This window comes from Giraffa tippelskirchi, chromosome X (assembly GCF_054371585.1).
Source record: "Giraffa tippelskirchi isolate mGirTip1 chromosome X, T2T-mGirTip1v1.2.pri, whole genome shotgun sequence".
Classification (NCBI taxonomy): domain Eukaryota; kingdom Metazoa; phylum Chordata; class Mammalia; order Artiodactyla; family Giraffidae; genus Giraffa; species Giraffa tippelskirchi.
Genome location: NC_137289.1, coordinates 131,787,155 through 131,811,989, shown reverse-complemented (window position 1 = coordinate 131,811,989; position 24,835 = coordinate 131,787,155). Strand labels below are relative to the sequence as shown.

The 24,835-nt window shown below is 39.5% G+C and overlaps 1 long non-coding RNA gene across 1 annotated transcript in view; it reads left to right on the top strand.

Annotated features, from left to right (window-relative positions):
• The window catches only part of LOC145535375 (uncharacterized), a 354,077-nt gene that overhangs the window by 174,464 nt on the left and 154,778 nt on the right, over positions 1-24,835 (top strand). The window lies entirely within an intron of this gene.

Below are 24,835 nucleotides of genomic sequence, written 5' to 3'. Positions count from 1 at the left end.
TTCCTCAGATTTCAAGTTCCTGGTTTGTAAAACGAGAGGGTTATGTTATTCAGTCTTTGAAACCTCTGTATCTCTAGCTGAAATGTAAGCATCCTCACAATGAGAATAAGACAGTTTGTAGATGGCTTTTTAGAAAGAATTGTGAATCCACTTAAATCAGAAACTAAACACCAGTGCTGCTGCTCTTGCTAAGTCGCTTCAGTCGTGTCCGACTCTATGCGACCCCATAGACGGCAGCCCACCAGGCTCCGCCGTCCCTGGGATTCTCTAGGAAGAACACTGGAGTGGGTTGCCATTTCCTTCTCCAATGCATGAAAGTGAAAAGTGAAAGTGAAGTCGCTCAGCCGTGTCCGACTCGTCGCGACCCCATGGACTGTAGCCTGCCAGGCTCCTCCGTCCATGGGATTTTCCAGGCAAGAGTACTGGAGTGGGGTGCCATTGCCTTGGACCTATATAATAGCTGAAGCACTGCCATTACCAAGCACCATGGGCCCCACGGGCTGGGGTAGATGACTCTTAAGCATCAGTTCATATATATATGTATACATGTATATATTTGGAGGAAATTTGAAAGTCTACAAAATAGTCAAGGAGATGAATTCCTTTGGTTCCTGTTAAACTGTACTGTAAGGTATTCTGTTTGTGTCTCAGCAATGGTGAAATTACCCTAACATTTCTTTGCAATGAGTATTGAGTAATTAAATATGAAAGTGTTCTATTTCTCTAGTGGGAATGTCATCAGAAGAAGAGAGACCACAGGGAAGAAGGTAGGAGAATAGAATCCAGGTGATTAAAACCAAACAAGTTCACATCAAGATTGAAAGGGCTTGTTTTGAGGCAACACAAGTTCTCAAAGCACTTTAAATACAACACAAGGCAACTTAGTTACTTTATAATTATCAATTCGTTTTGGCCAGGGAAATGAAGTGTTCTTATGGAGATCTTTTCTGCTCAGCAAGTAGAGTTGAAATGCAGGAAAACAGAGCAATGAAAGAAGCTCATGCTGTGTGTGGGGCTGAAACACTTCCATTACCGAGCACCATGGGCCCCACGGGCTGGGGTAGATGACGCTTAAGCATTAGTTCATATTTTTCCAATTAAGCATAAGTTGTGTTTCTTTATGTGTTACAAAAGAGTTAGTCATTTAGTCCCCATAAGGAGTATTTTATCAAAAGCAACCATTATGGCCAGAAACAAAGGAGCCTGTAACTGGATTATAGGCCACCCTCTTTCTAACTGGATTCAATTCCATACATAGCTAATAGTGATGTAATGGTGATAGCTTTTGAAATGAAAATAGTTGTCAATAGAATAGGAAGCTGGCAAGATATTATGAATGACATGATGAAATGAGCCAATTTATAACATAAGCATTTACTGTTTAGCTTGAATTTTGTCTTAGCCTGTTACCTGTTCAGTTTATATGAGTTTGTCTTTCTGGTCTTAGTTTATGGTTATAGACCTGAGGTTTACTTGGAAGAGATACATCAGGTAGGTTAGATACCTTCAAATTTCAACTTTAGATTTAGGGGAAAGATAGTGTATTGTATCACAATGTTGTTTTAATATGAAGTCTCTATTTTATACCTACTAATATGTACATAATCTATTGCCTTCAAAAGGAGTCGCCCATGTACATCATTCCAAGATAGATCAGGAGCTCCAGGTTGTACAAATGGTAGATCAGGTGATGATGCCTCTGTAAACTTAGAAGGTGTGCTTCCCTGGTGGATTCATACAGACTGCTTGTGGCAGTCGTCATTGCCTCATTAGCAATAGAACATGGTGGTTGTGAATTTGAGACCCACCACCTCTACCAACTAGTTATGTTTCTCCTCTGAAAAAGCACAGGTAAGAATAATGCAATTGAGGTTTGTTGTGGATAAAACAAGGAAACAGAAGGTGAATGGCTCAGTAGACCACCTGATGTGCAGTACATTCATCAGTGCCAAGGGCTAATCTGACCAGCCAGCCAGAGAATTAACCCTTCTCGTCATGTTCCCTATACTGTTTCATGTGCGTGTGATTCTCAAATTTGGGTCAAATTAGGAGTTCTTCCTTGTTAGGATCCTGCTTGAGGGAATCACAGGATGTTTTGTCTATTTACTTGTTAATTTTTTTTTTTTACAAATTTTATTTTTTTAATTAAAAAAAAATTTTTTTTGGAGGGCACACTGTGCAGTGTGCAGGATCCTAGTTCCCTGACCAGGGATTGAACCCATGTCCCCTGCACTGGGAGTGCGGAGTCAAAATCCCTGGACCGCCAAGGAAGTCCCTCTATTTTTCAGAAGGCAATTTTAAATCCTGAGTGACATGGTAGAGTTAGTTTGGAGTTGGGGATGCTGCTCAGGTACAAACATAGTCCAAGACCTGAACCCTGAAAGGTATGCTGGGAATAAAGCTGAACATACAGTCAGATTTAGATTTTATTCCGAGTTAGAACAGAAGCAATGACAAAGGAGATGGGAGAGAACTGTCTTTAGCATGAGCCCCTCGATGGCTGGCGTGTGTGTGAGAAAAGACACACAATGGGCCAGGGTCTGTCTTGGTGGCTTCCGTTCATTTAAAAGGCAGATGAAGCTAGTTTCATCCCGGCCTGTGTCACCAAGTAGAATAGTGCAGGTAATGAAGGTCCACGGCAAAAGCCAAATGAGAGCCGGGCTCTGTGATGTGTGGGCCGGCTTCTTGGAACATGTGCGGCAAGGGCCTTGACATTAATAAGAGGACCAAGGTGCTGCCAGCTTGCAGCTACAGCTGCTTCTGAAGAGGGAGCCCTAATTTGGAACACTATTTCTCCAACCCGAGTGATCACAAAAATCCCCTGAGCACTTCTTAATAATATGAATTCCTAGGCCTGAGTACAGACATCTAGGGTAGAGGCTTTCAATGGATATTTTTTGTATGTGTGTCAGGTGACACTGAAGATAAAGCAAAAATAGGCCAAGCATAATTTGGACTTATATGCCAAATATTTCTTAGGCGTATCAGAATGCGTGACAGTTAGAGGTAGGGCCAAAGATAGTGGCTCTGGAGAAAACTGCCTGGATTCAAATCTGTGCCTTCATCCTCATTCCTATACAATGGGAAGAGAAATCACTGACTCTTGGGCTTGTGTAAAACACTGGAAGAGTGTCTGGCGCGTGATAAACATTTAATCACTATTTGTGATCATTATAATGTTTTCTGAACTCTCTACCAGGAATGAAACTGTGAGGGTACACTCAATGAGAAGGAACAAGACCTAACATTTCTTCTACAGGTCCTTCATGGTTTTAAAATGTGTGATCTTATGTCATATTCATAACTTTGAGACCTGGGCCATGGGAAGCCCATTTAGTCTGAGAATTTGAGCTTCACATATGCTCCCCAGCTCTTCTGAAGTGTCCAGCTGGAAATCCTAGAGTGCGTCTCACTGCTTGGGGTGATGACACAATGGCAGTAAGTACTGAGCTGCGCTTTTCCAACTTGAATGTTCATAGGAATCATCTGGGAGTTTGATAAAATGCAGATTCTGACTCAGTAGGTTTGACGTAGGCCTGAGATCCTGCCTTTCTCACGACTTCCATGTGATGCTGACAGGGCTGCCCTGTAGACCACACCTTGAGAAGCAAAGCGTTCTTTTAAGCATCTTAACATCCCAGATGTACATCCGGCATATGAGCTGCACTTAGGCTTATGAGGACTCCCCACAGGGCAGTAGACCTTTGCTTCCTGGGAGCAAATATGAATGATTTTTTTTTGAAACAGACAATGTAGCCTCAGTAAACTCTGTTATCCATGTGATGAAAGACAGACCAGCTTGTTCTAATTAAGCAAACTGAATGCTGTTGTATGCACCATGCATGATCTTCCAGTGTTTCGAGCACTGAAGTTCAGTGTAGCACAAAAACTACACTGGATATAATTTAATATTACTGGTGCAGAGGCATTTTTGGGTCTTGTTGATATGTTGCAATCATTACCCAGGCAAAGAGCAAGACCTGGTTAACAGAGATGTCCAATTGATAGAATGCTACGTAAAGCAGCTTTCAGGGTACTTTGGGTGATGATATCCAGGTGCACCTGGAGAGATGCCACACCAGGAATACATGGACCAATACCCATTAGCAGTCTTTGAACCATCCAGTTAGATTCACAGTTTATCTATTCCATGTCATAAAAGCCAAATGAACAAGTACAAGCTATTCCTTCAATCTGTAATTGAAAGGCTGTGTGGCGTAGAGATTGACTGAGTATCCGCTTCAGTATCAATCATATTAAAAATAAATGCTCAACTGCACACATTCTTAAAATGTGTACTAGAAAAGAAATCAAACCATGGGGGTGTTTGTGTATGGTAAAGCCTTCAGATATGTAGGAGAATATATCTGAGTGTGAGAGAATTGAACTTCAGTTCATTGGCCTTTAATAAAGTTATTTAGCTCTAATCTTTGGGTGGATATACGAAAATCAGAAGTGCTTGATTCAGATAGATGCCCAGTAAAATGAAAAGGACAAAGAAAGCCTAGAATTCAAGTAAAGTAATGCTCTACAAGCTTTATCAAATCCTCCCTACCAGCACTGTAATTCTCAATAAAGCTCAGCATGATAGTTCAAAATAAAAACGGGGATGTGACAAGACAGTAACTCTTGGAGCGGTAGAGTGAGGTGCAGTAACTTTCTCTTCTCCTCTCAGTGCTTTCCCTGGGATTCTCTGAGGCACCTGAGAGAACCAAGGGGTAATACAATTTATTCTATGTGTCCAGGAACTGAATTTTTTTTGCTTCCTTTTGTGGCATTGTGATTATTGAACTTTATATATATATATATGTAAAATTTTATTTGGCTGTTGCCAGGTCTTAGTTGCAGCATGTGGGATCTAGTTCCCTGACCAGGGATCGAACCCTGGCCCCCTGCATTGGGAGCACAGAGTCTTAGCCACTGGACCACCAGGGGAGTCCCTGAACTTCCCTTTTAACACCTTAACCATGAAGTGAGAAGCTAACTATGAGTTGCTGTGATAGCAACCATGCCATGTAACAAGCAACCTTGGAATCTCCCCAAGTCTGCATTGATTTTGCTCTGAGTTGATGATACCCTGCAAGGTAGCTAATCTAGACTGGGCTCAGAGTGGGTAGCAGCCTCCTCCTTCTGGGAATCAAGGTGATGCCAAGGTATAAGTGGACAGGAGAAACACCCACAGGGTTTGCCACCACTCAAGCTGGGAAATGGCATGCTGTCATGTCTGCCTTGTTCTCCCAGTCAAAGAAAGTAACATGAGTGAAGTCCAAGTCCGGGGTGGGGAAGCCGACTCTTTAAGAGAATCATCTGCAGTTAGAGTGCCCAGGTACAGGGATGGTTAAAACTGGGGTTCTTTATGTAATATACCTTGGAAGAGATAAGGACCTGAAACCTAGATCTGTTTTAAGTAAAAACTGACCTGTGTGAGGAGGAAGAGGAGGTAAAGATGATAGAGTTGCCCAACAGATTACAGGCTGCTCAGTGCAGTGTGAATTTCAGCCAAACAGTAACTGTTCCTGCCATTTTAAATGTGGCTTTTGTGCTATTTGGTGATTGGCTGGAGGTAAACTGCTTTCTGTGGGGTCCATGCCATATTTTGGACTTACCTACACTATGCTTCTAGAAAGCAATTTTATATAGGGCTTCCCTGGTGGCTCAGTCAGTAAAGAGTCTGCCTGCAATGCAGGAGAGCCGTGTTCGATTACCTGGGTCAGGAAGAGCCGCTGGAGAAGGAAATGGTAACCCTCTCTAATATTCTTGCCTGGGAAATCCCATGGATAGAGGATCCTGGTGGGCTAGTCCATGGGCTCACAAAGAGTTGGACAGGACTGAGTGACTAACACATTGTTCTTATCTGACTCTTAATTTTCTATTGCTAAATAATAAATTGCCAGAGACTTAGTGGCTTGAAAACAGTCCTCATGTATTGGCTCGTGGTGGTCTCAGTCCAGCATGGCACGGCAGGGTTCCCAGCCCAGGGTATCACGGGCTGAGGTCTAGGTGTCCACCAGGCTGTGTTACCAGGAGACTCTGAGGGAAAACCTCCTCCTGAGTGCATTCTTGTCCCTGGCAGAGGATTCAGTTCCACACAGTTGGAGAGCGGAGATCCTCATCCCGATGCAGACCGTCAGCAGGGCCATTCTGCTCTTAAGGGCATTTTCATTCCTTGACGCGTGGCCCCCTCCATCCTCAAGCCCAGCAACAGTACCTCAGATCTCTGACTCCTCCACACTCAGTCAAAGAAAACTCTGCTTTTCAAGGGCTCATGTCATTATGTCAGATCCAATTCAGTGCTCTCTGTATCTTTTTTTTTTTTTTTGAGACTTCCCCGTGCCGTATCTTAGTTCCCCAGGGATTGAACCTGGGCCCTCGGCGGTCTAAGTATGGAGTCCTAACCACTGGACTGCCAGGAGATTCCCTGCTCTCTGTATCTTAAGATCGACTCATTACAAAATTACTTTCCAGCAGTGCCTGGATTAGTGTTTGCTGGAGTAACTGAGTGAAGGCGAGCAAACATCAGCAGCCAGGAATCTGGCACTAGCATCTCCGAATTCTGCCTACCCAGAGTGGCCGTGTCCAATAGGCGGCTTCACAGACTTTGTCCCATTGAGCCATGCGTAGCACTGTCTCATAAGCATCTCTTGTTTCTTCATCACATTAATCTCCCAGTGCCCCTGACTAACCTATCTCGACAGAACTCTGCTCTGTCATTTAGTGGCTCTCAGTATGGTCTGCTGCAGTAATTTTCTTTTGTCAGCTGCTTTATTCTATTACATATGTATTGCACCTGGCAGGCAGGAAGAACATTTAAAACATTTTTGTCCATCTCTGGGACAAATTTACTGGGATCTTACAATTCACTTTTATTCAGTTAATCTGTGGCACGTGTTTTTTTCCTCTAGTTCTGTCTCCTTTTTGTGTGTATCTTATACATTAAAACAATTCCAAAATGGCATGAACTACCCACATAATCTTGCTGCTGGAATAGAGGTTTGCTGCCCTTGTGCATGCAGTTGCTCATTGATGTCAGAAATTGATTGCACGTTAATTTCTTCCTTGATGACTAACAACTCAGATATATACAGGCTTCTCATTTTGCTGCATGCTCTGACATCTATTTCTTCTAAGGACTCATGACTTTTACAAACATCATAATTATGTCCTACTCCATTTATTCCAGAAGATGGCGCTGCTGCTGCTTCGGCAGCAAAACAGCGTCATAAAATAGGACACAGAAAGCCTCGGTGGCTATTTTAGCATTTCGTAATAATACACCAGGCATCCATATTGACAAAAATATATTTAAAACATGACATTTGAAAATACGTACTGTATTACTTTTCTTCCTTATGTTTAGTTTTATAGAAGAAATCACAGCTCACTCACTAAAAGAATTGTATTGAGGCAGAAGGGGTGGAGACCCTCTGCTCTGTTGTCACCATCACGGCTCAGTTGGTGACTGAACTGAATAGTTATTGTTTTTGAGAAGACGGCAGCAGTGTCTGATATTAGAGACACAGATGCCCCACAGAAGCTGTCTTAACTGCTTTTACTTTTTTCTTAATTATAGTTGATTTGCAGTGTTGTGTTAGTTTCAGGTATACAGCAAAGCAATTCAGTTATGCATGAATCAATTTTTTTTTTCAGTTTCTTTCCTCTTATAGGTGACTCTGCTTTGAACAGTGATGTCACCAGTGGTTTCACTTAATGCATGAACTGTGCACACTGTCATTCACTGAAACTTGAGCTTATGCCTTTAAATTATTTATGTTTTAAAGACTTCTTTTTCTAAACTACATTAATACTGTGAAATATTCAATAAATGTCAGAGATTGAACATTCTTTTATGCCTGGAAACTTCACACTGAAATGTAAAATTTGGTATTCAGCTGTTGAGGTGTTGGATGTTTTAGCAGTGGATCAAATCCTCTTAACGAGTGCTATAATAGTCTTCCCTCATTCTCCTTTCATGTGAGGCCATGAAGAAATAAAATGGAGGGGAATAGGGACTAAACATTTACTACTGACATGAAATCAAGACAAAAAGTGATTTCTACCTAAAGTAAGAGGCTTGGAAACAAATGGACAGTGAATGCTTCAGGGAGGTGGTATATTTCCTTTTAAAATGTCTTAATTCCGTGAATTACTCAATATACTGGATATTTTTATGAACATTGATGTTCACATCATGGCACATCTTTTTTTTTTTAATTTGCTACATTTTAATCTTTATCCAGTGAATTTGATGGTATATTACTAGATGTCTTGGTTTCACTAGCTCCTAGTCATTCACTTGTTCTTTCAACAAATATTTATTTCATGTCTGTTTCATGACCGGCACTGCTCTAGGTTCTACATAGTATAGAATCCCTGCTCTAAGGGAATGTACAGTCTAGTGGAAGGAGGCAAGAATTGTGGGTTGCATTGTGTCCCCTGGAAGATAGGTTGTAGTCCTAACCTCCAGTATCTGTGAAAGTGACCTTATTTGGAATTAGGTTCTGAGTAGATGTAATCAAGTTAAAATGAGGTAGTACTGCAACAGGGTGGTCTGCAGTCGAATGACTGGTGTTCTTACCTGAAGAGGGAAATTTGGACACAGACACCAACCCGAGGGGAAAAACGCCATGTGAGGACAGAGGTAGAGATTGGAGTGATGAGTCTAGAAGCCAGGGAACACCAAGAATTGCCAGCAACCCCTGAAGCTTGGAAGAGGCAAGGAAGGATCCACCCTTAGAACCTTTGGTGGGAGTACCTGAGCACCTTGCTTTTGGAATTGTAGCCTCCAAGATGTTGAGAAACTAAACTATTGTTATGAGCTACCCAGTTTGTAGTAATTTGTTACACCAACCCTGGGAAACTAATACAACAGGTAAGAAAAAAGTAGCAAATTAGAAAATATATTAAGAGGTAGTTTTCAAAAAATAATGCTAGGAAGGGAGATAGAGAGTATCTGGCAAGTTGCAATTTTATTTTTGGCTGTGCTGGAGCTTCATTACTGCTCGTGGACTTTCTCTAGTACTCTTTCATGGTGTGCAGACTTCTTATTGCGGTGGCTTCTCTTGTTGTGGAGCACAGGCTCTAGGTGCATGGGCTTCAGTAGTTGCAGCACTCAGGCTCAGTAATTATGGTGCATGGGCTTAGTTGCTCCAGGGGGTGTGGAATCTTGCTGGACCAGGGGTTGAACCTGTGTCTCCTGCATTGGCAGGTAGATTCCTATCTACTCTACCACCAGAGAAGTCCCAAGATGCAATTTTAAATAGAGTAGTCAGAGGAGACCTTGCTGAGAAGGTGACGTTTGCACAGAGTCAAAGGAATTGACGGAGACAGCCATATAATTATTTGAAAAGATTGATTGGTCCAGGCAGAGAAAACAGCAGGTGCAAAAGTTCTGAGGCGGAAGAGTGTCTGTGTTGTATTAGTTTCCTAGGGCTGCTGTAAAAATGACCACAAACGGAGTGGCTTAAAACAAGAGAAACTTATTCTCTCACAGGTCTGGGAGTCAGAAGTCTGAAAGCAAGATGTCAGCAAGGCCACATGCTCACTGAAGTTTCCATAAGAGAAGCCTTCCTGGCTTCTTCCAGCTTCTGGTGGTTCAAGGTGTTTATTACTTGTGATTGCATCAGTCTTATCCTTTGTCTTCACGTGACTTTCTCCTCTGTGTCTCTGGCTTGGCCTTCTCCTCTGTATATCTGTGTCTCCTCCTCTTCTGTTATTTATAAGGATGTATCATTGGATTTAGGGTCTCCCCATATTATCCAGAATGATCGCACCTCAAGATGCTTGCCTTCATTATGTCTGCAAAGAGCCTTTTCCCTTTTTTTTTTTTTTGATTCCCAAATCAGGCTGTCTTTACAGGTGATGGGGGATACATCTTTTTGAGGCCACCATTCAACCCACTGCATGTGTGTTTGGGCAACAGGAAGGAGGTCAGTAGGGCTGGACTGGAGAGGTGGAGAGTTAAGAGAAGTAGGAGATGGTGTTGAAAAAGAATCCAAGTAGAAAGGGTAAGGATAACATGGGGCCTCAGAGATGGCTGTCCAGGCTATGAATGTCACTCTGAGTTAGAAGAAATACATGGGCTATTCATTAGGAGTTGATTGCTTGACAAGTTTGAGTCTTAAAAAATTGGGGAAAAGCAGCTAGAGTGTTTAGAAGAAATACATGGGCTATTCATTAGGAGTTGATTGCTTGACAAGTTTGAGTCTTAAAAAATTGGGGAAAAGCAGCTAGAGTGTTTAGTTGTGTGCCTTTTGTTATTTCTTCATCAAGGCTGAAAAACCGTAGCGCTTTTCATTTGAAGCTCAAGCAAAACTGAGTTCAACAGCTTTCCTAAGTCCCTTCCTAGACTAGATCACCACCGTTCACCAGCGCATCTTTGGACCTGTCGTATCTCAGTTGGAAGAGGGAAGATAAGCGCCCCCCGCTCCCCCACCCGGAAGGTGCAGGTCAGCTCCTGTGTCTGTCTTCTGCCTTTGAAGGTAGAAGTCTTTTAGCTCAGAATTCCAGGTCACAGTGCCAGGTCCGTGCTTTCATGCAGTCTGTAGTTATTGGGTATAGATTCCTTTTCTGCCTGGAGGAGAAACACTCTGAGTCCATCCCCGGTTTTTCTGTCCACATTGACTCTGCATTTATTGCCTCTGATCGTCTGTGCAAGCTGGGATTTTCAACGTGCTCTTATTGACCATTTCAGGCCTGTTGTCCACTAACACTAAGACATGAAAAGAAGAGAATAAAATACAGCATCGAGGGCAGCTGTTGTTGTTATTATTTTTTTCATCAAGTTCCTGCCACTACCAATGGCTTCTATGATCTATTTTCAACCAAGCAGCCAGAAGGATTTTTTTTTTAAAGCATATGTCAGTTGTTAGTCCTCTGCTCAAAATCCTCCTATAGCTCTGCATCTCACTCAGCATCAAAATCAACTTCTTTACCATGGACTTTGAGACCCTAAGGGATCTGGCCCCTGTTACTCCTTAAACTTCCTCTCCTGCTGCTGTCACATGCCCCCCACCGCCCGCCCTTCCTGTTTCTGGATTTTGCCAAGACTGCTCCAGCCTCAGGCCCTTCGCACAGCAGCCAGGAATATGTGTGCCTTATTCAGGTCTCTGCATAAATGTCACCTTACAGAGAGGCCTGCCTGCCTTGATCAACCTGCTTAAAGCAGTCCCTGCTCTCTTGCCACCAGCTGCTCCCTCCTTGTGCCCTTACCCCATAGCACCTATCACTGTCAGCTTTATTAATGTATCGCTTTATTCCTTTCTTAAGCTCTGTGACATGATGGAAATCACTGCTTCATGCTCAGCACTGGAACAGTGCCTGGCACATACTGGGTGTTTAATAAATATTTGTTTAATTAATGAATACAATGTGTCGGACATACTGTGATACGGTATTAATACATTATCTCATTTTATCCTCCCAAAGAAAATATCATGTTATTATCCACATTTTACATGTCAGAAAACTGAAGCTATAAGCTAAGTAAATTTCACAAAGTTACAAAAAGTAAGTGGTCGAGATGGAACTGAAATCTGGACAATCTGTCTTGCGAGTCTGGGCTGTTAAATGGTCCATTTTATAGATAGTATCATAAGACAGAAAGCTTGGGTCATGTTTTCAAGGTCACAGTGCTAGAATGCAATAGAACCAGGGTTCAGATCCAGTTCTGATCAATCGCAAAGTCCTTATTTTTAATCACTATAGTAAATGTGATGAGCCAAATCCATGGCTTATCTTTTTAAAAGATTATAGTAAAAAACTCCATGTAACATACTATCTTCACCATTTTGAAGGGTACAGTTTAGCAGTGTTAAGTATATTCACGTGGTACACCAGATCTCTGGAACTTTCTCATCTTGCAAAACTGAAACTCTACCCCCATGAAGCACCAAGTCCTTGTTCCCCCTTCCCCCAACCCCCAACCCCTTATAGCCACCTTTCTACTTTTTGTTTCTAAGAGTTTGACTTCTTTAGATACCTCATAGGAGTCGAATCATACAGTTTTTGTCTTTTTCAGAATGACTTATTTCTTTATTTCACTTAGCACAATGCCTTTAAGTTTCATCCATGTTGTAGCATGAGATGGGATTTCCTTCTTAAGGTTGAATGACATTCTCTTGATGTATGTACCGTTTTTCTTTATCTATTAATCCTGGGACAGACATTGGGTTGCTTTCATCTCTTGACTGTTACGAATAATGCTGCATTGGACACGGGTGCATAATGATCTGTTTGAGATCCTGCTTTGGAAATCTTTTGGGGCATAAACCCAGACATTGCTGATCATTTTAAAAATTCTGTAACTATTCCAAAAAATATTAGTGAGATTTTGTAACCCCTTTTTGGCTCTAGTCTTATAATTTATGAAAAAAAAATGTTCATCTCTTTGATGCTGTGACTATATTCTTTCAGTATTTGAGGTCAAGTAATCTAACATCCATCTATTCTAAAATGTCAGAGAAGTCTGTTAATCATTTATTTTCAAGGAAAAAGGACTTACCCACAATTTATTTTACATTTTATTGATTTGTCTGCTCAACTCCTTAGTGATAAATTTGATGAAAGATTCTAGTGATAACTTCCATTTGGTCTTACCCTAAACCTTAGATTTGCTATTCATAGCCTCAGAAATCTGAACTTCGATAGAATTTCCTAGTATTTTCCCCTCTCTTTCCTGCCTTTGGAAATGTATTTAAAATAAAAAAAATTGATTTGATACATTTATATGTATATTTATATGTAATATGATTGCCATTGTAATGATAGTTAAAACCTCTGTATGTCACCTAATTATCATTTTTTTTTTTGTAGTGAGAATAATTATTATAAGATCTAGTCTCTTTCCAAGTTTGATTATAACAGAATATTTTCTATATTCACCATGCTGTGCATCAGACCTCTAGGAGTTACTTGTCTACTAGTTGTAAGTTTGTACCCTAAAACAACATCCATTTTATCCCCTCACCTCACCCCCTGGTAACCACCATTCTACTCTGTATTTATGAGTTCAGCTTGTTTAAAGCCAACATATAAGTGAGATCATAGAGTATTTGTCTTTCTCTGTATGACTTCTCTCAGTTAGCATAATGTCTTTAAGGTTCATCCATGTTGTTATGGATGGCAGGATTTTCTTCTTTTTCATGACTGAATAGTATTCCCTTGTAGCTATTAACCACATCTTCTTAATCCACTCATCTGTTGACAGGCACTTAGGTTGATTCTGTATCTTGACAATTGTGGATAATGTTGCAGCCAGTATGAGAGTACATGTATCTTTTTGATACTCTATTTTCATTTCCTTTGGATATATACCCAGAAGTGCAATTGCTGGACCAACTGTCGTTCTGTTTTTAATTTTTTGAGGAATCTTCATACTGTTTTCCATAATATTGGTACCAATTTACCCTCCCAGTGACAGTGCACAAGAGTTCTCTTTTTCTACTCACTTGCCATCCCTAACTCTACTTCTTACATTTGTCTCTTTGATAATAGTCATCCAATCAGATTTGTGGTAATAACTCACTGTGGTTTTGATTTTCATTTTCCTGATAGTTAGTGATACTGAGCATCTTTTCATGTACCTGTTGGCCATATGAGAAATGTCTATTCAGATCCTTTGACCATTTTTTTTTTATTGAGTTACTTGTTTTATGAGTTCCTTATATAGTTTGGATATTGACCCCTTTTCAGATACATAGTTTGCAAATATTTTCTCCCATTATGTAGGCTGCCTTTATACTCTGTTGTTTGTTTCCTTTGCTTTGTAGAAGTTTCTAATACCTCAAATAAAGTGTAAATAGTAAAGGGAATGTGGACATCTTTGCCTTATTTGTTATAGCTTTCATGCTCATAGTGTTTCTTTCTTAAATAAAATGCTGGATTTGGGCCCTGTGTATAATCATATTTAGAAAAATAATCATTTAATCATTAATGGGATGCTGAGTATTGTCGAGTACCTTTTTGGCATCTGTGAAGTTTATCACATAATCTTTCTATGAGCCCTGTTAATACAGTGAGCTGTTTTAATAAGTTAAACTTGTTGAGAAAACGCTACTTGTCTATGATATACTATTTTTTAATGCCTTAATGAATTCTGTTTGCTAATATTTTATTTAGAAACTTTGCTTTGGTAGTCAGAAGTGACAGTGATCTATGCGTTTCACTATTGTCCACTTTCTCTTAAGTTTTGGTATCAATGTTTCATTCTCTTCGTAAAAATACTTTGTAAATGTTTCTTTTTCTGTGCTCTGAAACCATTAAGTGGCATTGCATCTCTTTAGCCTTTGCTGAGTTGGCTGTATTCCCTTGTATCTGGGCCAGATCTTTTGGGGAGGGGGCGTTATTTGATGTCTTTCTCTATTTCTTCTACTTTTGTTGCTCTCTCTAAACTTTCTCTGTTAGGATTAATTTTAGTAAATTATATTTCTTAAAAATTATAAATTTAACCTAAATTTCTCAGATATTTGCAAAGAATACCTTAGTTAAGATTTTTCCATCAGTTCTAATCCTGGCAAGAAACAGATGGTATGTTTAACCTGAGTATTTTGAGAAAGGAGAAGGAAATGCAACCCACTCCAGTGTTCTTGCCTGGAAAATTCCACGGACATAGGAGCCTGCCAGGCTCCAGTCCATGGGGTCGCAAAGGAGTTGGACACAACTTAGTGACTAAGCAAACAATTTTGAAGAAAGTTAAATTGAAGGGCAGTGTACAAATATGTGGGCAAAGTTTAAGAAAATCAAAGAGGAAGAGTATAGAACTCTGGGCTTGTAACAGTGAGGAACTCTCAGTGATCCAGGGATGCGGTACAGAGAAGGTCTGATTACTGGAGCCCAGAGAGGGTGGTTTTCTAGTGAGGGCCGCCTGGCAGGAGCGGTAGCTTTTGAGAGGAATGCAGCCTAGTGGGAGGGCCCTTGGGGGAATAAATAGCCCAATGTCATTTCCTTACCATTCTCTGATTCTCCATTTAGCCAAACCCAGATGGAAACCAGGGGGACAAAAAAGCTTGCAATGTTCATGAGTCAGCCCTCCCTCTGCACAGGGCAGGGAAAAGAAAATAGGGAGGGGTGATGGGAGCAATCCAGCACAATTTTTAAAATTTAATCTTTTAGTTATTTTTTTATCCATGCCATTTCTTATTTTGTATATTTTATGCTTTCTTTTCTTCCTTTCTTTTTTTTTTTTAAACTAACTTTATTCATTTATTTCACTGCACCAGGTCTTAGGTGTGGCACTATGGGATCCTTGATCTTCATGGCTACATGTGGGATCCTGTTCCCTTACCAGGGATAGAACCCTGGCCTCCTGAATTGGGAGCTCGGAGTCTTAGCCACTGAACCACCAGGGAAGGATTATTTTCCTGATGAGGTTAACTAGTGGCTGATCTGTAAATTTCTTTAGAAAAGCTTATTGCTTCCATTTTATCTGTTTTCAACCTAATTTAATTTTGCTTTTTTATCTTTATTATTTTCTTTCTACTTTTTTCATTTACTTTTAAAATTTAGATCCCAGTTTTACTGAAAGGAAGTTAGCAAAGTGGTGGTTCTGTGACAATGAGCTAAGTCCTATAGTCATTTTTCATGAAGTTCATTATGTGAATTTTCTTCTATTTTCTATGCTTTTCCTGTGATCTACAAGGGGACATACAATTTTGATAAGGAGGAGTTTAATTTTTCATAATTTTAGTGCTCTAAAGAAGAGAGAATATAAAATATAATAGACTTTTTATGACTTGCTTTGGAAAGAGAAGAAAGCTAATGTTCTTGCTATTAAATTCAATAAAGGGAAAATTGTGATCCTTAAATCCAAAAAAAAAAAAGATGATGCTCTGCCATAGTCAGTGGTATGTGCACTTAGAGTAGCTTGGAACTAGCTGTGTGGATTTGCTCAGCTCTCCTTGAGACCAAACATATTTTTCTGATTCATTCCATTTAAAACATTTGGTTTATATTTTTGACCTGTGTTCAATATGTCAATAATGTGAATATAGGCTTGCTAAATAGATTTGTTGTTGTTGTTCAGTCACTCAGTTATGTCTGACTAATTATTTTCCCCAAACTCTGATACTACTCTTGGGGAAACAAAAGAGTTAAAAAACTCTCTTAATATGGTAGAAGCTCCCTCACCAAAGGATGATAATCAACTATGATGTTAACAGTCTGAGCAAATCCTTTGTCATCTGTGAAGTCATTATGCTGAGCAATAGCTGACATAATGAACCACTTGCTTGTAATGGCATCAATGTTTTGTTAAAAAGCAAGCAAACCCTTCCCAACTAAGCCCAACTAATGGGTATGTGTCCAAAAAAGTATGTTTCAGAAGCAGAATCTCACGTGCTTAGATATTTTTTCCTCCTCTGGACCTTTTTTATACATTGATGAATGAGCTATTGTGCTAATTATTATCTGGAAAGTTACTTACTGACAGTTGAATATACTTCCTAATATTGATTATCTTGAAGGGGTACAGTGAATTCATCAAACACTTTTCTGCTTTATTAAGCTTAAGAAATGGTGAAACAGATTTCAGACTTAGTCAAGAAAAGAACATAGAGAAGGCTGAGATGTCTGATATATAAAGGTTCCCAGAAACTTAAATAACTACTAAGGAATCAATATATGCTTATTGAATGAAAAAATAAGTGAGTTTTCATAATTTGAGTACTGATGGAGGAAAAGAATGAAAGAGTGAACAAAGGCAAAGTGGAAAATTAAGTGATAACTCATGCTGAATGTGTGATATCAAGAAAACAAATACAATATATTGTGAAGTTCATGGGAATATAATTTAAGGTTGTAATATTAAAAGTTGCTTGAGTTAATAAGAAAAACTTACTAATGTTACTCATTTGTGAATAACTCAGGGAAATGAGGGCTATAAAATATGTTTCTAGTCATAGCTCTATATATTGTTATTAAAAATTTTTGTTTCTCAAGTCCAATGGGAAATATGTATTGGAAAGCCTAGTTAAAATAAGGCATACACACACACACACATATGTATACATACATATACACATATGCATACATACATATACACACATAAATCATTTCTGACTCTTTGTGACACCATGGACTGTAGCCTGCCAGGTTCCTCTGTCCATGGGATTCTCTGGCCAAGAATACTGGAGTGTGTGTGGATTTTTCACCGTCTGAGCCACCAGAGAAGCCCATGCGTGTGTGTGTGTGTGTGTGTGTGTGTGTGTGTGTGTATGAGTGAGATCAAACTATGAACTTTAAAACTAAGTACGGAAATTTCATCTAATTAGATATTGAGTGGCCTCTGAGATCGTGGTAGTCAAATCTTTAGCACCACTCTAGGGTTTTAGTAGTTCTATTTTTTTTTTTTCAAAGTTTCACTTAAATTTTCTCTCCATGGTTTTGTTACTGCTAGCTTTCATACATAAATGTTGTCACTAAAAATTATTGTCAAGCTAACTTTTTGCACCAATGGTATAATTTAAAATAAAGTTATTTCCTTTTTTCTAACCTTACAAATGGGCTTTTTAACAATAATATCACCTATCTACTCATAGCTATCTATTCAAAGCTAACTCAAGGATAAGATATTGGATTCATTTTGGTCTGCCTCATTTTTAACAAGTAATTTGGAACACCAGAACGGAAACTCTTAAGATAAGGCAGATACTTCAGAGCCTTAGAGATAGTGATGTATGGTTAAAAGGGGTTGGTACATACAGCCTGGTGGCTTAAGAGAGCTTCCCCAATCCCCAAGAGAATCGAATTTTACTCTATTTATTATTTTTAAAAATATTTATTTATTTACATTTGGCTGTGTCAGGTCCTAGTTGTGGCACATGGACTCTGTAGCCATGACACATGGGCTTAGTTGCCCCACAGCATGTGGGATAGTGCCCCGATCAGGGATTGAACCTGCGTCCTCTGCATTGGAAAGTGGATTCTTAACCTCTGGACCACCAGAGAAGTCCTGATAATTGAGTTTTAAATCACATCTGACTCATCTAAGACACTTGGCAAAAGATACTCAATTATTAGCTCTTTTGAAAATGTGTTCAAACTCTCATAATGGATGCACCCCGGGGAAGACTGAGAGGTAGGCAAAGAGGGCAGGGCAGGGAGCACGAGGTGGCAGGTCCTGGAAAGACTGGATCCATGCCTTCGGTGGGAATATCTGAGTTCTCTTCATACCTTATCTAGGCAGGACCCTCTTCAGAAGGCTTTTGTGCAGTGATCACAGGCCGAGTCCGTGAAAGTGGCTCATCCTGCAATGTGGGTGAGCAAGTGCCATTCCACCCTGTGAAACCAGAGCCAAGGGCTGTGTGGAGCATCCAGCACTCCCTTTCGTGATGGATCAGCTACACTGTGGAGCCCAGGACAACGTAAATCACAGATAAAAGCTACCACTGAAGATCAGTATCTGAAGAACTTAGGAATAAATCAGCCCAGTGCATTCTTGTCAGGGTAATTAAAGTAAAAGGTCACATGCCAGTATAGTAGAAAATTCAAACCCTAATCCTCATCCCCCGATTCCTCCTCTTGGATTCTTTTTGTATATATCATTCTCTCCATTCCCTGGGAAGAAAATCAATGAGTTCTAAGCCCCAGTTCATCCACAGCTTCTTCGGTGCTGCTATTACTACTATTTACCTCTACTACTAATTCTAGCTAACAATGATAAAGCGCCCACTATATGTCAGGCCCTGTTCTCAATTACTTACCTATGTTAGCTAATTTCAGTTCCACAAAGATTCCAGGATGGATTCATCATAATCCCCCTGTTACAGGTGAAGGGATTGAAATTTAAAGAGATCGAGCATTGTGCTTGAGGTCATAGTCCTAGCTGATACTTACTGTAATAAAATAAATCCCTTAAGCATTCAGACAGTCCACTCTGATTGAATCCATGAGATGTAGAATTGCGTGGTAGACGTCGTGAGCTGCATCTGGCTTGCCCCCCACCCACCCAGTCTCCTCTCTCTCTCACACACACACATGCATACGTACAGTCAATGATGTATGTTTAGAACATGACTGAGAATGTTTAACTAAGATTCTTCTGACAGGACCCTTGTGCAGGACATGTGTCTGGTGAGCAGGACTGTGACTTGCGCAGCGGTTCCGAGAATACTCTTTTCAACCCTGCATTGTTGCTTCTCTCTTCACCTCTCTCTCCCCCTTTTCCTTCTCTTCTTCCCTCCCTCTGTTACACTCTGGCTTTTCCATTTTTCTCCTTCTCTTTCACCAATTCTTCAAGTATTTTCATCAGCGTTTCCATGATCCTCCTTCCTGAACATTCCTTTTATAGTCATCTAGGTCATTTGTTCCTTTTCCACAAGCAATAACTCCTTAGTTTTTTTTTTCTGTCTCTTACTGGAGACATAACAACTAAAATGCTGAATCAATCTCTCAAATAACTTACTGCTTTTTTTCATTTGGATATTGACATTAATTACAGTAATCTGGGTCCTGTCTTTACTTGTAACAAACGCGACCCAACCCTTTCATCCTTATCTGCTTGCAGCCATGCATTCTGAAGATCAGTAAATTTGTTCACAATGCTGGAAAGCAGATGTGATTTTTTTTTTCCATTCCTCTGCTGTTTTTTGTCTTACTCCATTTCAGCATTTTAGAGTGCTGTAGCTTTCAGACATAACTGTGCTTAAGGAAACCAAAACAAGCACCATGAAAAGGATAGAAATGTAAAACTCTTTTAAAATATTGTTTTCAAAGGAACGATGACAAGAAAAATAATTGGAAGATAACTCAGTTTATTAATAATAACATAAATATTTTGATAGATTTGAAGTTTGGCTGGGGAGATATTAACTCAAGACTGTTCTTGTAAGGATATAAAGCAGAGAAAATGAGAGTGGTTTTGAAATAATTGTCGTGTGACAGAATTTCTCTAGGAAAAATAATGCATAAATGTTTACAAAGAGGTAAAAGGAGTGGGAAATTAATCAGCTTGTGTTGTCTTTTGCATTCACTTTTCTAAAACTGAAGTATTGAGAACTATCTGAAATTGGAGATGAGATTCCTCTTCAAATGAATACTATCAATCACTTGAAAAGATTAAAAAATTGGATGAAAATTACTCAAAGGATTATGATAAAGAGAGCAGAGGAAGGGATAGTTTGTCTTGAAGTGATGCTGACTGGGAGAGAGAATGTGGCAGTTAGTAGAAGTGGAAATGGGCTGACCTTTTGGAACAGAGGTGACTAAGGTTGGACTCCCAGAGCTTTTTGGGGAGAAATAAGTCAACAGATGTTTCTAGCAGCCTATGGCAAATGAGAAGTTCAAATTGTTATGCAGAACTGAGGTGGGCATCATGATAACAAACAGAGAACAGCAGCATTAGAAGTAGCTATTGGCCGCCCTCAACTGGAATAAATTTGCATGGGCTTCTGCAAGTATTGGGGGATTAACAGCTATTTAGCTAGTATTTACAAACAGAGATAACTCACAAGAACTAGCAACTACTGGGGCTACTAGTGGTGAGAGAAGAAGGTAAGGAAGGTTCAATGTTTCCTGTTGGTCCAAAACAGTTTTGGACAGTGAAGGTGTTCATAGGACAACATGTAAAACTCTGCTTTTAAAGTTTATCCATAACTTGGGGACATCTTGTTAGTTACATGAGAATTTTAAAAGCTTCTTACGAGAGATGTAGACTTTTAGAAAAGAGAAAACATCGAGTAACATTATGTACAAAAATTTTATGTGTTTATTTTTACTGGGATTTGTTTTAGGGGAAAGAGTCATAAAACATCTTCAGTAATTGTTCAGAATGTCTAATTCATCAGTTGGAAATCACGAGATTTTATGCCAGGAAATGTCTTGTGGTACTTTACTGTAAGGATCAGTCAGTGAAATCCGAAAATCTTTCTAGGTACGGAGGTGGCAGTTATCGTATTAATTTTACCCAAGAAGAAAGTCGTTGGCTGAATATCACCCCTTAAATCAGTGAAACAGTTGTGATATTGCAGCCCAGAGCTCTGTGTCCACTCTTATATTCATTTCCTGTGCTGTTCTTCAGGAACATGTTTGTATCTCTCCAGTTTTGGAGACCTTTGCCAAATTCAAAGGTTCATGGAGGCATGACACAACTGCATTGAATCATTTAGTTTTGTTTTAAAATGAGGTGTCTTAACCATTTCCATAGAGGGCTCATTTCAGGAAAATGTGGAATTGTGAAAACTTGAGATAAGGTAATTGAACTGAATAATAAACCCATTTTGTTGATGTTCAGTTGCTAAGTTGTGTCTAACTCTTTGTGACCACATGGACTGTAGCCCACCAGGCTCCTCTGTCCTTGGGATTCTTCAGGCAAGAATACTGGAGTGGACTGCCATTTCCTTCTCCAGGGGATCTTCCTGACCCAGGTCTCCTGCATTGCAGGCAGATTCTTTACTGTCTGGGCCTTCAGGGAAGCCCAATAAACCTGTTAGATGATGCTTTCTAAGGCTTGGGAGACATGCTTCAGAGAGGACAAGAGTATGTTGATATGAGAAATTAATATATGATTATAGTGTGACTGAAAATCAATGGAGAAAGTATAGATTGGATTGGGTTGTAGATGACATTAAAACTAGCTTATTTTATGTAAAACATCATAAATATATATAGTCAAGTGGATTAGTGACTAAATATGAGAGGTAAAACTATAAAATTAGTAGGAGAAAAATTGAAGACTATTTTGGGAGCCTGGGATGAAAAGAGCTTCTTAAATAAAATTCCTAAAGTTCATGAAGAAAAATCTGGTAACATTTAGTAAAATGAAGTGTTAACATCAATCCATCCTAAAAGAGATCAATCCTGGGTGTTCATTGGAAGGTCTGATGTTGAAGCTGAAGCTCCAATACTTTGGCCACCTCATGCGAAGGGTTGACTCATTGGAAAAGACCCTAATGCTGGGTAGGATTGGGGGCGGGAGGAGAAGGGGACGACAGAGGATGAGATGGTTGGATGGCATCACCAACTCGATGAACATGGGTTTGGGTAGACTCCGGGAGTTGGTGATGGACAGAGAGGCCTGGCGTGCTGCAATTCATGGGGTCGCAGAGTCGGACACGACTGAGCGACTGAACTGAACTGAACTGAACTGATGTCCTTACATCTGTATCCAGGATGTATAGCTCAGAGAAGTTTCATACAATTCCATCAAGAAGATATTTAAATATAAATTTGTCACAGGGTTGTTTTTGGTAACAGGCAGTTAGAGATAGCTGCTTATCATGATAATTAATCCTTTTGCAGTATGTATGTGTATCAAGATCATTGCACTGTACACTGTAAACTTACCCAGTGTTATATGTCAATTATATCTTGATCAAGCTGGAAAAAAAAAGGCTGGAGACTACTAGATGCAGGCCCCAGAGGGAAGTGATAAGGACCCTGTGGAATGGTATGTGTAGCAGTTAGATCCAACTAGATAAACCTACCAAGTGATCAATAGCTCTTAAAAAGGATAGTGCTGAGTTAAAAAGAGAAAACAAATGAACACGCATGCATATAATATAATACAGAGAAAAGAATGAATATCTCACATATTAGGAAATGAGTCAATGGCAGGAGATGGAAATAGTATATTGGGGATAAAGGAGAATCGATACAAGAAGAAGAGATGGGTCTTCCAGGGAGGAATGATGATGATGCGCAATGAATTATAGAGTATGATTGATTCAAACCCATGAACACTGAAAGTAAATGACCTAATGATTAATAACTTATAAATGCAGATGAAGTAGGTGTCATTTGAACGAGGGGAGGTTTGTTTGTTTTCATGACCTCAAGTAAAGCACATGGCATGATGGAGAGGGGCATCCTGGTAGGATGCGGAAGCTTTGAAAGATGCAGTATACAAAACGGGTTGAGTCTTGAGTTGTGGCAGCACAATGTCAGCTGTGCACAAGATTTAAACTGAGTCTCATGCTCCTGATTTGTATGTGACAATGATAATAATTTACTACACACACATCAGTAGTGCTTTATGCATTTTTAAGGGTCAGAAAAAATATTATAACTGTTTACAGTTCATAAGTGGGTTTTTTAATTGATGGCTTCAGTTATTTTGTGTATGCTGCTAGTTCCCACATCTGTCCAGCTATGACTTTCATTTCTCTTCAGAATCAGACTTAACTTCTCGCTTGATATTTCTACTTGGATATTCAACAGATACCTAAATTCAGAATGTCCTAAACTGAATCATTATCCTCAGTTCTTTCTGCCTGTTCTTCTTAATTTTCCCTTCTCTCTGTGAACAATATTACTGTCCACATACTTCCTAAGACAGACTCCTCAGAACTGAACCACTATCTTTCCTCTCTCATTTAACCCCTCTTCCAAACAGTAATGATGTATGTTAATTACAGCTCCTTAATTGCTCTTCTTCATCCTCAAAATGACTATCTTTTTTTGGTTAATATATATATAATTATTTCTTTATTTTTTAAATATTGATTTATTTATTTTAATTGGAGGATAATTACTTTACAATATTGTGGTGGTTTTTGCCATATATTGACCTGAATCAGCCATGGGTGCACATGTGTCCCCCCATCCTGAACCCCTCTCCCACCTCCCTCCCCACCCCATCCCTCTGGGTTGTCCCAGAGCACCGACTTTGAGTGCCCTGTTTCATGCATCAAACTTGCACTGGTCATCTATCTTATATATGGTAATATACATGTTTCAATGCTATTCTCTCAAATCATCCCACCCTTGCCTTCTCCCACTGAGTCTGAAAGTCTGTGCTTTACCTCTATGTTTCCTTTGCTGGCTTCCATATAGGATTGTCATTACTGTCTTTCTAAATTCCATATATATGTGCTAATATACTGTATTTGTGTTTCTCTTTCTGACTTACTTCATTTTGTATAATAGACTCCGGTTTCATCCACCTCATTAGAACTGACTCAAATGCCTTTTTTTTTATAACTGAGTAATATTCCATTGTGTATATGTACCATGACTTCCTTATCCATTCGTCTGCCGATGGACATCTAGGTTGCTTCCATGTCCTAGCTATTGCCAAGAGTGCTGCAATGAATATTGGGGTACACGTGTCTCTTTCAGTTCTGGTTTCCTCAGGGTATATGCCCGGCGGTGGGATTGCTGGGTTGTATGGCAGTTCTATTCCCAGCTGTTTAAGGAATCTCCACACTGTTTTCCATAGAGGCTGTACCAGTTTGCATTCCCACCAACAGTTTGTAAGAGGGTTCCCTTTTCTCCACACCCTCTCTAGCATTTATTGTTTGTAGACTTTTTGATGGCAGCCATTCTGACTGGTGTGAGATGATACCTCATTGTGAGATGATACCTCATTGTGGTTTCATCCTCAAAACAACTATCTTGACTCTGTTACCATTAGCAGTTGCTTAAATAGCCTCAAGAAACTCCTTTAACATTTAAAAGAAATTTAGTTGAAATATAGTTGATTTACAGTATCATGTAAGTTTCAGGTGTACAGCACAATTCGATTATATATATATATACACACACATACATATATATATATTCAGTTGCACATATATATTTACTCTTTTTCATATTCTTTCCTTTATATGTTATTACAAAATAATTGAGAGTAGTTTCTAGTATTATACAATAGGTACTTATTAGTTATCTGTTATATACATAGTAGTATAAGAAATTCCCGACATTAACCTTTTTCCTGTAACATTTCCAGTCTTTTTTGGAATGGTTTATTATTTTATTTTATTTTTTTGGCCACATCACACTGCCTGTGGGATCTTAGCTCCATGATTAGGGACTGAACCCATGCCCCCTGCAGTGGAAGTGTGGAGACCACCGGATTGCCAGAGAATTTCCCTTTTGAACAGTTTAGAATGATGTTTCTAAA